This window comes from Orbicella franksi, chromosome 2 (assembly GCF_964199315.1).
Source record: "Orbicella franksi chromosome 2, jaOrbFran1.1, whole genome shotgun sequence".
NCBI classification, from domain to species: domain Eukaryota; kingdom Metazoa; phylum Cnidaria; class Anthozoa; order Scleractinia; family Merulinidae; genus Orbicella; species Orbicella franksi.
Window position 1 is genome coordinate 25,930,338 of NC_138146.1, and position 12,212 is coordinate 25,942,549.

Below are 12,212 nucleotides of genomic sequence, written 5' to 3' on the forward strand. Positions count from 1 at the left end.
ATGTGTAGCGTTGCACTTTCGTCCTGCGTGGCAAACATGTCTAACACCTTTTGACCAATTGTATGTGTTGTTGTTTCTTCCAATGAAAATGCGTTGTGATCGTGTCCTCTGAGATTATTTTACTAGGGGACGGGATGGTGTTTGCCAGTTGAAAGCTCGAAACCTATCGATTGTGACTTTTATCGTGAGGGTGTTTTGCCGGATCTTTCTGCATGTTCCGAAACACATTTACAGCTGCCTTTGAAGCTTAATATTGTTGGTAAGAAGCTTTGTGAAGTGTAGTGTATTGTATTATGTTGTTTGTAGAAATGGAGTGAGCAATTTATATGCCTTGGCTCAAGTCTACTAAGCCATTTCGACATGTTCATCAGCAATCTAAGTTTTGCTGATCGTGTTGCTTTCAAGCGACACGAACTAAGCTGGCACTAGTTTGTATAGTCCACACTGTTGTGTTTTGCATTTTGCAATTAGGATCTGCCTCCGTCACGGGCATAAAGAAACGCTGTCGTGCAGACAGATCAAATTTTCACTCAGCTTATTACCACCTTGTATCGCCAAATGCCACCAAATATACAGCTTAGTTGGATAAAAATGCTATAGAGCAAGGCAAAAACAGTAGTTTCGAAATAAAGTGCAGGATTGCAAGGATTGAAATTGGTTACAGTTCAAGAAATTTGAGTTTAGTTCAGGATGTCAAGAAATCGAGTTTACCATTCTTGTGACAATTTGAACTTTCGGGCCTTTATTTTGTCTGGTATTTCTTTGCTTCTATCAGTATTGGGAATGATTTCTACCGATTTTAAAGTAAGCTTAAAGTAATCTCCTGGGCACAATCATGAAAACAAATGTACAATACATTTCCCTGAATGTTTCCTACCAAGCACAGTCTCTAAAAAAAAATATAAATAGGTCACCATGCTTGCAAAAGAGATATGATGTACCAGTCTTACCCTATTTTGCCAGGTCTTTTAAATAGTACTATTCATTTATTTTATCACTCCGCATTACATTTTGCGGTGGCTGGAAGGTACAGTTTTTTTGATGAACTTTGATAGGCATACATGAATTTTTGAGCATAAGGAACAACATAATAAACAACTTATGCAAAAGAATCGAAAATAATGCAAATAACATACAATCCATGAGTAATGATTTTGTTTTTGATGCTATTGAATAAGTGTAAAATTCTGCGCTTGAAGCGTTCGCAATATAGTGCTAAGGAATCACCAGTTAAGGTCAGGGTTGTTTGTCCTTCTGTTCTTCTTTTCCTCTGTTGTTGACTTGCTACCTTTAAGCTGTTTGTTACGAAGCAGTGTTTTGTAGACACGCAGTGTGTATAGTCATCATGTGAGGCTACTTCAAGAAGTGCTTGCGTAGGTTTCCTTTTCTATGCGGCTGGTCCAATTAGTACATATTATAGTTCACCACTGAATTTTCTCCGATTCTTATTGGTTTAAATTGATCACATGACGTGATAGTGTTCATCCATGGAGAGACACTATCAGCCCATAGTGCCTGTCTGAGGAAAATACCCGGATGGATAGTACTCGTCTGTGTAAATGTTTCTGTAAAGAAGCGGGCTTACAGAAAGTAAACAATTGAAATATATTAAGTGGGTTTTTGTCTGTTTTCTTTTTCAAATTTTACATTTGGCTTCAACGACCTTCCATGGCTTTCATCTAAAAAAGTTGAAAATAATTCAATATGAATTTTGAACTGGCACGCGGAAGAAAATTTAGTGGTGAACGATAAAGACAATAGAGTGTTTATGTCTCGGAACTATCGGTCTGATAGTTGTCCCTTGGAAATTTGATGTTCTTAGAACTAGCATATTTGCCCTCGAAGCTTCACTTCTTGGGCAAGTATTTGTTTTAAGAACATCAAATTTCCATGGGGCAACTATCAACCAATAGTTCCTCAACAGAAACACTCTATTGTTTAAATAGGGATACATGCCAATACCTTGTCATGTCTTCATTAGATGGCATTGCCATTATCTCTTTGTGCCAGCTCTTGTGTGAGGAACATTGCCATTCTTGTTATCTTCTGGAGAATTTATTCATGTTTTTGGATACTTGGGTTTTTTTTGTTCTTTTAATGTAAAAACAATTAAAGAAGGAGAAAACGGTTTGTTTATCTACTTGTATTTTTATTCTCAAGGATGTCTTTTATCTCTTGGTAAATATGATGTAGTTCTCACCAGCTAAACTTTGCCACTAGAGATTCAGTCTGTTCTGTTTGGGTTTCATTGTCAGTTGAAATAGACTTTAAAAACCTAGGTCTTGATAAGATAGTCATACTCTTGCAGTTGTTTCTGATTGAATTTTGTTTTCTTTTAAATTTCCCTTTACTGAGGAACAGCTTTTAATTTACAAGGCTGTACATGTATGTTATTTTAAAACAGTCAGTGTAACTTAAAATATAATGGCATTTGTGTGATTTTGTGTTTAACAATAATGCTTTGAATTTCTGTTTTTGCAGTAATGGATGATCATCATGGGTTGGATGAGGGAAAACATGCACAAACCGAAGAAAGTCGTAGTAGAGAAGGAACTAGGGATGGTGAGCATCAGCCCTTACCATGATATGTACCAGTTGCCATGCATTGATAACTTTTTTAGAGTTGTGTCTTGCCAAAATAATTCATTTTTTTGTTACCTGTACGTAATTGGGTCTTAACTGTAATGGCAGCACTTTCTCAAGAATTTTAGGGCTTATGTCCTCATATTATGCTTCAATATCTGGTTAGCTTATGAGTTTTTTCTTGTACACTAAGTACTCCAGCAATACTAAGAACATTGCAAACCAAATGTGTTAGAGGAAGCCAACTATTATGTATTAGAGAAAGCCAACTATTATGTGTTAGAGAAGGCCAACTATTTTTGAAAACACATCTTCTTTGCACCTGGATAAATTAGCCAGTTTCTAGTTTTTAATTCCTTTTCATCCCTGCTATGAAGGCTTAAAATTTAGCACAGCGAGTGTTTAGTAGATAGAGTTTCAAAATCTTAAGGAAGAAGTGATTGTACAGTACCACTTTAATGCACAGCTTATTATCCTTGTGTATCCATTAAACTAGTCAAAAACCCATTGTCCCCACTAGAACAAAATAATTTTGTTTTTAAAATTGATATAAAATAAAAGTCTCAACTTACCAGTAGTTTGGGAGGTTCTGTGGTATATTATAGGTTAAGGTATAGATGTATGGCAGTGATACAAGCAATTTTTGCTGCATGTTACACAGAAGATATTTGCATATCATATGTAGTTACTCAAGCATTTGTCGCAGTGCACATATTTTTTCTATTCTTTGTTGTGACTCTTATTTAAAACCCCAAAAGCAAGCTTTGGGGCAAGCTTCTCACAAAATTTGGGTTCATGGCTTGTTTCGGAAATGAGAGTCAATTGTAGAAACTTTCAGTGAATGTTAGAGTTGAGTTTACATGTCTTTGACCTTTGAGTTAATACTTCTGAACTTCTGCTCAAATGATTTCCCCGAAACTTGGGCATGGTTTGTATTAAGTCAAAATAAGCTGGTTCCAGAAATTGAGTAAAAGTATGCCAGCAAAATTTTTTTTACTGGTAGTGTTGTTGTCCAAAAAATGGGTCCAGTCAAACACCAGTAAGAATAAAAATATTATCCCCAGTAAATGGAATTAAGTAACATTATCACCAAGTGAAAGACAAAATATTTCCCAAAATTTCTTAGCCAACACTTCAAAGCCCCAAAATTTATGTTGCAAACTTTGACATGTGGTAGTGTGCCCACAATAACTGCAGAACCACCTTAAGTAATGATGAAATGGAATCAATAGAATAACCATGATAAGAATGGTGTTATCCTTTTGATACAATATTAATAACAAACAGTGGGGCTTGACTTTTCAAAATTACAGAAAAACTCAAATTGCATCTAGGGCCACCAGATCACAGTTTTCAAGCAACATACATTTAAATAGAAAGGAATTGTTAGCCAAATTAACTTTAACTAAAAATAACAGACACTTTTTAAAAATAAAGTGGTTTGCTATTAAACAGTTAAAAAACAGTTCCTTTATATTGCTATATGTAGAAACATAAAAAATGAAAAGGGTTTGTCAAACACAACTCGATACACCACCACCACCCACATAAATTATGATACTCTCCCGTGTAGATGTGAAAGGAAAACACCTTGTTTTCACTCCAAGAGGAATTGGAGTTTGCAAGCCCTGACAGCAAGCCCTGACAGTTGTTCAGATTGGTTTCTTTGGAGTTAATGACAATAAATTGATTAACACCAAATTAATTAAGAGAGCACTCAACAACCAAATTGATGGCATTTTGTTGGGTTCTTCATTAGGCCATTGTTGTTGTTTTTTTTTTTATCATGACAGAACTCAAAAATGATATTGTTCGTAAAATGCTTGACAGTGGCCTTATAAATGAGTAGTTTTATGGACGTTATTTTGAAGATATGCTGTTGATGGACAAACCAAATAAATTTGAAGATGGCTTGATCGATTTTCTGGACATTTCTCTGAAAAGAACATCCATTGACATTTATAGGAATCACACAAACACTGGACAGAATGTCTTGTTTTCTAGTCAAGTACGTTGACTTAGCAAAATTACTTGGGTTAGGCCTTGTTGCACCAGGCTTCTCGTACATGTGAAATAGGCTCTCTCATTCAGAAACAAAGAACAATGATTAAAACGTTCTGTTAGGGAATGGCTTTCCTAAATCTGTGGCTTCTAATCTTGTGAGGTGTTTCAGACACAGTAGCTCGGAACCTAGAACATCTTATCCCAATAACAACAAGACTATGAGTTTTAAGGATTTTAAATTCTAATGTGGGGTTTGGGACTGGCACTAGTTTTGCTATGCTAATGATATAATTTTGAAAGCAGATGGGAGCTCCTCTGGGGGCCTGTCCAGGAATCCCCATCAATGTCCCAGACCAAAAATGGCATGTGCTTTTAATTATTACTTCATCTCATGCAGGAAGGAAGTGATGTCTCAACAGTTTTCATTGAAGTGCCTTGAAACCAGAACCAGAGTATTAACAATATCACAAACAACACAACAAAGAAAGTACAGGATGCAAAACAGAGCACAGTGATGCAAACCCAAATGCAAGTTAATTTTGAAACCAAATTGAAAATTGCTATGTAGAGTGAGACGGGTAACTGCAATCACAACTAGTGGTTTGCTATTTGCGTGAAAAATTAGCAGACATTAAGTTGAAGGAAGTGAGTTTATAGAGAAGTCCATTTGCATCATATTAATCAAAAACTGGTTTTCTTATTTAGGTATAGAAATACAGTATGTTAATAAGTAGTTTCTTAGAAATCGATTTTGAAATAAAAACTAGCGCTAAAAAGTCACGACGTTTCGACCTCTACGAGGTCATTTTCAAGTGAGTAAATTTTCTACATTAGCACATAGCCATAAATATGTTAAAAACAACTTATAATAGATAAAAATGTGGCGAACGCTAAAATGTGATAAAATATGTGAAAAAGTGTTAAAAATATACAATGGAAAAATAAAATAATCTTAGCAAGAATTGCTCTAAACAAATAATTTGGCGCGAATTGAATCGCTCTGTTTGTTTAGCATTGGTTTCAGTTCTTTGATAAAAAACATTTCAAAAATAAGGCAGCCAAATTTGTTGTGACACTTTCTTAAGATTCGAAAACTCTGTGCGATGTCTTCTGGCTCCATATCGTGCTGCTCTCTGAGGTGGTTTCCGATTGCCGATCCTTTGTGTTCTTCAATTCGTTGGTGTGGGTGTCGGCACGTGTAGCCGACATAGCCTGCATCACACAGGCCACACTGAAATGAATACACCACCCATTGTTGACTCACAAGAGGCTGCTTGTCTTCCCTGACCTTAATTTCATCCTTGATCTTTCTACTTGTGTAAACTGGGCTAATATCTGCGTTGATCTTCCGACTGAGGTCAGCCAGCTGTTTACGTACTACGTTTGCAGATTTCTGGTCCTTTTAGGGCAACACGATTCTGACTGGGGCTTCTCTTTTATCAGCCAATCGAGTATGTGAATCCTCGGACACTTTTGATTCAATAAGTCTGCGAATGATTGACTGCACAAGGTCGTCAGGATAGCACAGTCGGGAAAAGATCTCTTTAAGGCGTTCACATTCCTCGTGAAAAAACTTCCACTTTCAAAATACAGTATGAATATTTATAATTTGAATTATAATAATATTACTGTTGTAATTTAGATTAAAATTCCAATGCTCTTTTTGAAAACTGATTTCAGTTTCATTACGTAGTTTGGTGCTTTGGGCCCAAAACAGCAGCCTGAAAACGGTCCTTGTAAGTTGACAAGCCCTTGAATGGCCAGGAAGTTTCAAGAAATGGGCCCTGAAGAGGCAAAGGGCCGACTTCAGACACAACTTAAAGCGAGTTTCAATTAGTCCAGCAAATTTATTTCAGTTTCCGTAGGAGGAAGGTAAATTCCTAAAGATAAACATGAAACGAATTACTACAAATAACTAACTGAAGACGGCAGAAAACTAAGAGGAAAATATAAACAGACGATAAACTAAACGGCTTACCAAAATGCTGGCAACGGGGTTCAGGGAACCAAGAAGATTCAAGTGTACCGGACGATAAACAAGCACTAAATGAACATGAAAGGATAACACAGATATATACGCGACGAAATTTACATACGACACGAGAAAAAAAGCATGCAGAATGTGAAAAAATGCATTAACATACGGAACAAAAAAGGACACAAAGAAAACACGAAATAGCGGTAACAGGCCCCTTCACAGAAAGTTTCAGTTTTCCACAATATTGTTGTGTCTATTGATGAAGTAAATCCCTCTCCATATTTTTAATAGCCTGGCCAAACCATACCTGGAGGCATTAGATGATATGATGAGGAGGAGGGGGAGTTAGAAGAAGACAAAGAAGAAGAAGAAGGACAAGAGGATCAAGAAGAACAAGCGGAAGGGCAAGAAGAACAAGACGATGATGAACACCTCTACAGAAAGTTAATAGAGGATGAGTTTAGTGACAGTGATAAAATCAGTATTTATTTCGTAGATTTTTTAAATTTTTATCAGGATTTCTTCAACAGATGTATTAATAAGTAATAATTAAGTAAATAGAGGATGAGTCTGAAATTGTTTTGATTGTTCTACATTTGCAACAGCTCATTCAAATTAGCCCAAGCTCAAAGGCTGAAGAAAATATGTCATTACTTTTTTTTTACTAAATGAACCACAAATGACTGTGTTGCCTGTGACTAGTTTGTTGGATCTAGATTTAAGGGACAAAAGAGTGACAGAACTTTTCATCTTTGTAATAAGAACCCTGTCACAGTCGTGCCTGACTAACTGTGTCCACCCTCCTTGGTTTAAATAAGCTAATCAAAATGCATGAATGGTGAAAATATCAAGCATCATGTAACCTGTTGATCAGTCGACAACTCCACCTCTCACATTTCTTTTCATAATTTGGATTTGCCAGATTTGAATGGAAGCCATAGGAAAGTTGTTGAAAACATGTCAAAAAATGATGAAAAAAAATTAGTTTGGTGGCCTGTGTTAGAAGTGCACCACCCTAAATGCAATGATAAGTATTATATTAGTATGTCCAAAAGGCATTTATCTGTCAAAAATAGAATTTCTCAAACTAATTCTAACTTTGGTTATTTTGCCTTTGTAACAATACAAATCTCAAGATTATAGTGGTTTTACAACACAGGTTAAAAACATGCCCTAAAATATAATTTTCGAAAATGTTTGGATAAAGCAACGGTTTGTATCATACGTGAGCATTGCAGATAATTCAAGCCAATTAATTCAAGGTCACAAGTCAGATTGTTTTGGTTCGCCCGTGTGTAGAAAGATCTATAAGATTCCAGTTGATAGTGATAATGGTAATTATACCTACTCATGAAAACACCAGTTGTATAAATTCCAGTCTAGCCATAAATAAATAAAAAAAGATTTGTAATCTTCTTTGTCATAACTGAATTATGTTATTGAACTAGTATGAGGTCCGTGTTGGTAAAACATTGGTCGAGTTCTTCGCGTTGCAATGTTATGGCGAGATCCATAGACTTGTTAAAAAAAGAAATACCCGTATCAGTATCCGACGTAAGTTTCATTCCATGTTCAATGCTAAATTCCTGAGGGGTGTGCGTACAAACGAGGACTAACGATAGAGCTATAAATCAATGAACATAGCAAATCCCTCTAAGATTCTCTAACCGAAACAAGTGACAGGTTGAGGTATCACTGAATTCCTAATTTTCAACCTTCTGCTTTCATTTCATCGTCTCTCCCGGTTAATAACACGCACCCGTTGTAGCTAGTTCCAGCCGATCCCAGGAATGCAAATCTCATTAGCAGTCAGTGCTCTGTCTGATAACCATAACGAGTACTTTTAAGGGTATCAAGTCTTACATCCGAGATTCGGTGATATTTCTTTCTAAAAACAAAAACTGAAATAGTGTTCAACATAACCTTGCTCAGCACGTTTGCAAAAATCCATTGGTTCCTTTCAGAGGTTTCTTTAAGAGCACTCGGCTAACCTCCAGGTACGATTTCCGTACAGCTCCATACATTAATTATGTATGCAACTATCTCAAACTATCACATTATACTCAAACAGCAATCGTGAAAAGAACGAGTCAGTCAAAAAATTGCATGCATAATTAATGCAACGGGTGGTGCGAAAATCTCGCCAACCTCCCTGTCAAAATAAGAGAGCCCCTCTGCCAGTTTTGTCCACATAGTATAACTTCCACTGACAGAATCGCTATGATTACGATGACGACCACAAAGCGCTTTGTGGTGTATTGAATAGGCCACAAAGCGCTTTGTGGTGTTTTGAATAGGCCACAAAGCGCTTTGCGGTGTTTTGAATAGGCCACAAAGCGCTTTGTGGTGTGAAAAATTGGAAAAACCAAATTATTTCAGAAAATAGCTGTGAGATATTTGCGAGTCAACGAGCCATCCAGTTTTCAATGTTAAATCCCAAAATAAAACACCACATAGCGCTCTGTGGTGTTTTGAATAGGCCACAAAGCGCTCTGTGGTGTTTTGAGTAGGCCACAAAGCGCTCTGTGGTGTTTTCAATAGGCCACAAAGTGCTCTGTGGTTTTTTGACTACTACTGCTGTTTTGTAAAGCAAAGCGAACTAGGAACGGTTAGAAAGCACTCCGGCCATAAAAATCTACTGGACAAGAAAATTTCTGTAATGAATGTTCGATGCTACAGGAGACAGCTTACGCAAAAAGGTTCAGTCAGCCTCAACAAACTTATACTGAGAAGAGGGCTTTCGCGAACCGGATTTCGTGTGAGTGACAAGATTGGGAATAGAGAAATATTGCGCAGATTGAGTGGTAGTTTTACAGCACCGAAACTAAAATTGGTTACACTGCTTCTCAGAAATTTTGTTTTGCCTCTGTAATATCATTAAACGATCTGAATAATTTGAGGATGATCAAAGCGCGGAGTTTAATATTGGCTGGCCGGGAACACGCAGTTCGCAAACCGGAGAGCAACCACTGTTTAAATCTTCGATCGAACTTTCATGTTGGATTTGAAACTGAAAATACACTAAGCGGTCAATTTCCGATAGAAATCTTGTGAGGTAAATGCCATTCTTGCAAATAGTCACTGCATATTTACGTTCAGAGTCACTCTGGTTCAGAGTAAAGACATACAAAGTCAAATACTGCTTCCGTACGCTACCCCTCCAAAAATCAATTTTGCTCGAAGACCGAACTGCAACGGAGTTTAGTTACCAGTCTTATACTGCGTGTTATTAGATAGAACGCATGATATGATTGGCTCCGTATATCACATTACGTCAGAGGACATGTCTGCCACATAGGACATAACTGCAACGGTACATACATGGACAGACTCCTATAAACAGGTCAAACGATATTTTAGTAGCACGGAAGGTATGATGGGTGAAATAATTTATCTCAGACGCTGGGTTCGAAACCCTGCCACAACTCCAAAGCATTGCACGAGGTGGCCTTGATCCACAACCAGGTATGAATGTCATTTAAAACTTTACTGTACGTCCGTGAGTGATCCATTTGTTTCGCTTGCAAAACGCCAATCGAAACAACGAGGTCAAAGGTCTTCTTCTACGTAAATAACAAATATAAAAAGTGATTGACATACAAACACCGATAAAGTTAATGTTTAAGCCGTTTTGGCCTCTTCTGATATTTAGCTTGAGGAAACTTTGTTCGATTTATTTAAACACAAGCTGTCTAATCTGTTAAGAATGGCAAAACTGTTATCTTACATTGAGACAGCAGTCCCCACAAGTCGCCGGAGGTAGACTGAGATCCAGTTTTGTTGCGAATTTATAGGACTAACCGGCAAAGAATATTCCTAATGTTTCATTTCTTACAGTCCGTTGTGGTTTCTGGCAATTTTCAATCCCATTTCGTGAACTTCAATCTGGTCTTGTTTCAATTAGCATTATTTGTTCTGTAAGCAACCGTTCTTTTCGTATTTTCCTCTTCTTCTTTCATTCCTAACCTCTTGTTTAATGAATCGTATATCATATGTATGTAGTCTGCCTTGTATCTTGTATAAGCGCAGTTGATATTAATAATTTTTTTTAAAAACAAAAAAAGCGTATAGAGTACTTTACTACTGTACTATATACAGCAACAGTAAAAGAACAACAGTTTACGCGACCGTGGGCGTGGCCGAGTTTTTGTTTGTTTGTTTGTTTGTTATTTTTGCTTGTTTAATTGCTTTATTTGCAATTTCTTTCGAGGTCAAACTGTACTTAAAACAGTAGGAAAACTAGAATTATTAGTCTACTGAGGTAGTGAAAATAATGCTTACGACATAAGGGTAAACCTCCAAAAAGAACAAATTAAAGAAGAAAGGAAGAGAGGGAGGGAGTGAAGGAGGGAGGGAGGGAGGGAGGGAGGGAGGGGGGAGCGAGGGAGGGAGGGAGGGGAAGAATGAGACGAATTAAGAACGTACAACAAACGATCAACGAAATATTGAGGAATGCGGGGAGGCTTGGAGAGAGTTGTTGCAGCCGCTGACGAGTAACAAGTTTATCGTATGGGCTCATTTGTAGTGCTGTATTTCTTTTCCCGCAATTGCTGGTCCTTCGATTCACGAATCATTTGGACCCCACAAGGACCGAGGTTGCTGTTAGTGACTATCGTTTACGCGTTACATTGCGGATGCGTTATTCAAATCTTCTTATCTTCAGGACGTTGTTTTCATAAGAAGGGTCACTGAATTAAGCGACAGAATTGCTTTTTATCATTTTCCACTTATTTATTTTTATTGAATAAGACTCCCGTACAATGGATTGAAAAGTAGATCCTGGGCTGACTCTGGTGTTGACTCATGTTACGTTACTCTGTATTTGTTCCGTAATTGTCATCAACATGCTCGTTCCACTTCAACCTCTTCCAAGGCTGGTGCTCCATTGTTTGAACCCGATAAACAAAGGCTGGACTAAAAGTAATTATTTATCTCTTTGACGTCAACCCTCATCTCGGCAATTACTGTTGCCACTTATTATGAAACATCAACATGTAAACACTGATCCCGTTTCTATACCTGATCGATACTGAATTAGGCTAAGTCGAAGCTTTCAACCGGTACCTTAATGATAGTAACTATGTATAAAACCAAGGGAAACCGTCGGAGAGAGAAACAGATTTAAAGATCGTAATTTAGAGGATACGAAATAAAACACACTATGCCAAAAACAAAAACCGTGATCTGAGCGTAACCTGTCACACAAACACAGCCCATGAAAAAAAAAAAAAAAAAAAAATCAAAAGAAAATTGTGTTACTGAAACTCGGATTGTTTACTCGTTTATCATCATATTTTGTTTTGTCGCGGGAAGACCTCAAGACTGTTAAGATTACTTAACCGTTTTCCTCCGATAGGCTGAATAACCTCCATGTCATAACAACCACACATTCTTTAGAAGGATCGAGAAAACGACGATGTTCTGCTCAGAAACAACAGGATTGAACTTTTCAAACTTTTTTTTTCTCAGCTGAAGCATCGATCGACCAAATATAATACTTACAACTTAAAGAAGCACAGGGGTGAAAGGGAAGTCATAATTATTGTTCCCTAGAAGCAGTCAAGCTAAGTTAGCTTTCACACCCTTTATACTCGCAAATAATTGACTTAGCTAACTCCCTAACGTCATTTCTTGCTGACCTCAGGGA

General features: G+C 37.2%; 1 long non-coding RNA gene across 1 annotated transcript; it reads left to right on the forward strand.

The window, feature by feature from the left end:
• The first annotated feature begins 15 nt into the window (after positions 1 to 15).
• On the forward strand, positions 16 to 8,041 carry LOC145478922 (uncharacterized). Its single transcript, XR_014048344.1, has 3 exons — positions 16 to 259; positions 2,482 to 3,556; positions 3,613 to 8,041. It is a non-coding gene; the product is annotated as an uncharacterized LOC145478922 (long non-coding RNA).
• The last annotated feature ends 4,171 nt before the right edge of the window (positions 8,042 to 12,212 follow it).